General features: G+C 36.0%; 1 protein-coding gene across 6 annotated transcripts in view; it reads right to left on the bottom strand.

Moving 5' to 3' along the window:
• slmapa (sarcolemma associated protein a) overlaps positions 1–3,415 on the bottom strand; it is a 75,683-nt gene that overhangs the window by 39,769 nt on the left and 32,499 nt on the right. The window lies entirely within an intron of this gene.

Raw genomic sequence — 3,415 nt, forward strand, 5'->3', positions numbered from 1 at the left:
GCACACCGGATGCGCACATTGTAAGCGCTTCGTGTTAAAAACTGCAAAGCACAAAGGGAAGAGAAATTGATGCGTAGTGTATTATATCTGTGCAACAGTTATTGAGCCTTTCTTTTAACAGTTTTAAATTTCAGTTACTGTGCACGTTAAAAACAATTTAGTCTTTTCTACACCCGTGTTTTGTTCTCACAGACACCCGGTAGCAAGTAACAAAACAACATTAAACTCCGGCAAGAAGATAAAGTCCTTTTTGCTAAATCACAGACATGTATTTACAAATCAAGTATAATGGGAACACAGAATGATCTTGGAGAGAGCTTTACCGAACTGACTGTCGTAACCGAATGCGACCAGGGTTTAAAGGCTGAACGAATGACTGACAGCCACAGCGGAGAAAAGAGTTTGTGTGAACTTTAATGTAAGGACTTAAATATTCATATGTAGCTCACATTAAGCTATCATATGGCTTATACCCGATCCGAGAAAAATGGCACTATCGGAGCCGATACCCGATATGAATATCGGATCGGCGCATCCCTACTAATAAGCCTGCATGTCTAGTGCAAACACAAGTGACACTTATGGTGTTTCAGAATCTGTATCGCAACGAGACATGAACACACACACTTCATCTCCAGAGGTGCTCCGAAAGTCACTTCAGCAGATTTAAACCGTTTAATTTCAGAAAAGCTACAGTCAAATACATACAGAAACTCAAAGATCTTCACAATAATCCATAAAAAAATACATAATTTACAGAAATATTGCTATTGGATATTAAAAAGTACTTCTCAAATTAATAATAATATTAATATTATTATTTGTAAGCAATATCACACAGCTAAGATATATATTTTTGATTCATGTTTTAATTAGTACAGTTCTTCAGCATCTTATGACAAAAAAATTTTGTTTTGGTTTTGTTGTAAATTGTTATATTTCCATTTGATTACAATTTAAAAGATTAAATCATTAATCAATCGTTTAAAATTGTTTAGGCTTTATTATTTTCATTAGACAGCATTTTTGATGATAAATCTGAAATAAAAAAAACACAGATTCCAGAAAAAATCAAATGGATTTCATGAGTCGCTAAATTAATAAAGTAGCTCTTCTGAGGAGTTTATTTGTGAACAAACAAGTTTTGTTTACATTCATTCTCAAGGTCTATCAAACAGGTGGAAGGCATTTCATGATAAATATCCATATCATATAATAATGGAAGGAAGGAAGGAAGGAAGACAGACAGACAGACAGACAGACAGATAGATAGGATGGATGTGTATAGTAGGGCTGCACGATATATCGTTTCAGCATCGATATCGCGATGTGCGCATCCGCGATAGTCACATCGCAGGATGTGTGATGTTTACTGATCGTTATATTTATACTGATCGTTTTCTTTGCTCACACACAGACATCGTGTCTACACTGGACGCGAAAGCTGTCGTGTCGCACCGTCCCGTGCCGCAACAGCTAAAGTCTGTCTACACTGTCTAAAATATCGGCATCGGCTATCGGCCAAAATGAGTTGAAAAATATCGGCATATCGGATATCAGCAAAATCCAATATCGTGCATCCCTACTATGCAGTGTTATTTTACATTTGATTATTCAATTTCTGTACCTGAATACTGTTAAGACTTACCTGAAAAATATAAAGCACAGTTTATTTCATTTGTATCTTTGTTCTATTATATTTACCTATGCTTGTAATTTGTTTATTTTCTATACTGATTTACTCACCTACAAAATCACCCCAATCATTTTTTTTTTTCCAAATAGAGCTATTCAAGTCATCTGGTGATTTATTTTTTTCATATAGCAATATATATCGCAGAAAAACAAAATATCGCAATGCGAGTTTTTTCCAATATCGCGCTGCCCTATAGCCTACTTAAAAATAACTAGGCCTAATTCTATTTCTAATTCTTAATTTGAAGTTCAGAAGATTCAGGATAGCAGCATCTCCCACTAGAGCATTGAGGGGCTTCAGGCTCAGTGTCTTGTAAGTGTGTGTTTATGTAAGACAGAGATGAGTCACAGTAACTCTCCTGTTCCAAGCCTGCAACCACACACACAATTGTTTGAGGTGGTTGTTTCAATATGGCAGTCATGGGCTCACTGATAATTCATGAAGACTTGCAGATATCAACAAAGGCCAAAGCAAACACTCTGAACTGGATCGAGAAGCATTTTATTTAAATTAAATTATAATTAAATTATTATGCTTTTTCACTTTTTCAACTTTAGTTAGTCTGTAATGTTGCTGTTTGAGCATAAAAAAGATCTGCAAAGTTACAAAGCTCAAAGTCCACTTCAAAAGGAGATATTTTATTCAACAGAAATCTTTAAAAAAACTACAACGAACGACTCGTTTGGACTACATGGCATATTTTCCGGGATTTGTGATATCACAAATACCGACGAATGGGACGAGACCTGGTTGAGCTGCACTAGAGAAGGCAACGAGTGTTATCACTATGTCGGAGACACGCTAGCTTTCCCAAGGCAGACGAACTTAGAGTGGTTACAATCATCCGGGTTTAAATAGCGCTCAAATTGATTTGATTTTGACGCAATATTTACACTGAAGCTCGCAGGCAAGCAAGCTTTTTTTTTTTTTTTTTTATAAAAAATTATTTGTCACCAAATATCCAGTTGATAATTTGTTAATCCAATTGGTAAAACTTGATCTGGTGATGATCTAAGCCAATGTTGGTGAACACTGGATGAAATGTTGATAGTCATATTATGCAAAAATTCTAAGGAAAGAGGATTATTTAAAATGAAAGCAGCAAGTGGATTAAAATGACTCTAGCACATGGCGTGGCCTAAAGCATCCCATTCATTTAAAATGGTGACTTAAATTTCTTAACACAGCAGCACAAGTCCTACAAAATAAATGTTGACTCATTCGTTAAATGCATCTCTTATGCATGATGAAAGATAGGGCCTGTAACAACAAGACATTGCACAGCCCCTATTATGACTTTTCCCGCTGCTCTTACCTTTCATAACAAACTGGGCTGTAAACTGTAAATAGTCCTTTAGCCACATCTGGACATCTGACTTATCGGTGTGTTTTTGGTCAACAGAGGAGAACATCTTTCCATTTTCAAGCTCCTGGCTAAAAGGCAGTTTTTTAAAAAGCTTTGCCGTATGTTTGGCCCTATCCATCTTCCCTTCAATCTAGACAGATGCCTTTGTCTCAGCAAAGAGATAGATGCTGCTGCCGTTCTACTGTAAAAATAAAATACAGTTCTTTGTATCGGAAGATGAATGGTGCTTCTCGTTTGGCCAACATATTTGAATCTGCTCGTATTTGAATCTGATATATATATATATATATATGTGTGTGTGTGTGTGTGTCTGTGTCTGTGTGTGTGTGTGTGTGTGTTTGTGTTTGTGTGTG

Source organism: Sinocyclocheilus anshuiensis, unplaced genomic scaffold (genome assembly GCF_001515605.1).
Source record: "Sinocyclocheilus anshuiensis isolate Anshui unplaced genomic scaffold, SAMN03320099.WGS_v1.1 scaffold308, whole genome shotgun sequence".
Classification (NCBI taxonomy): Eukaryota; Metazoa; Chordata; class Actinopteri; order Cypriniformes; family Cyprinidae; genus Sinocyclocheilus; species Sinocyclocheilus anshuiensis.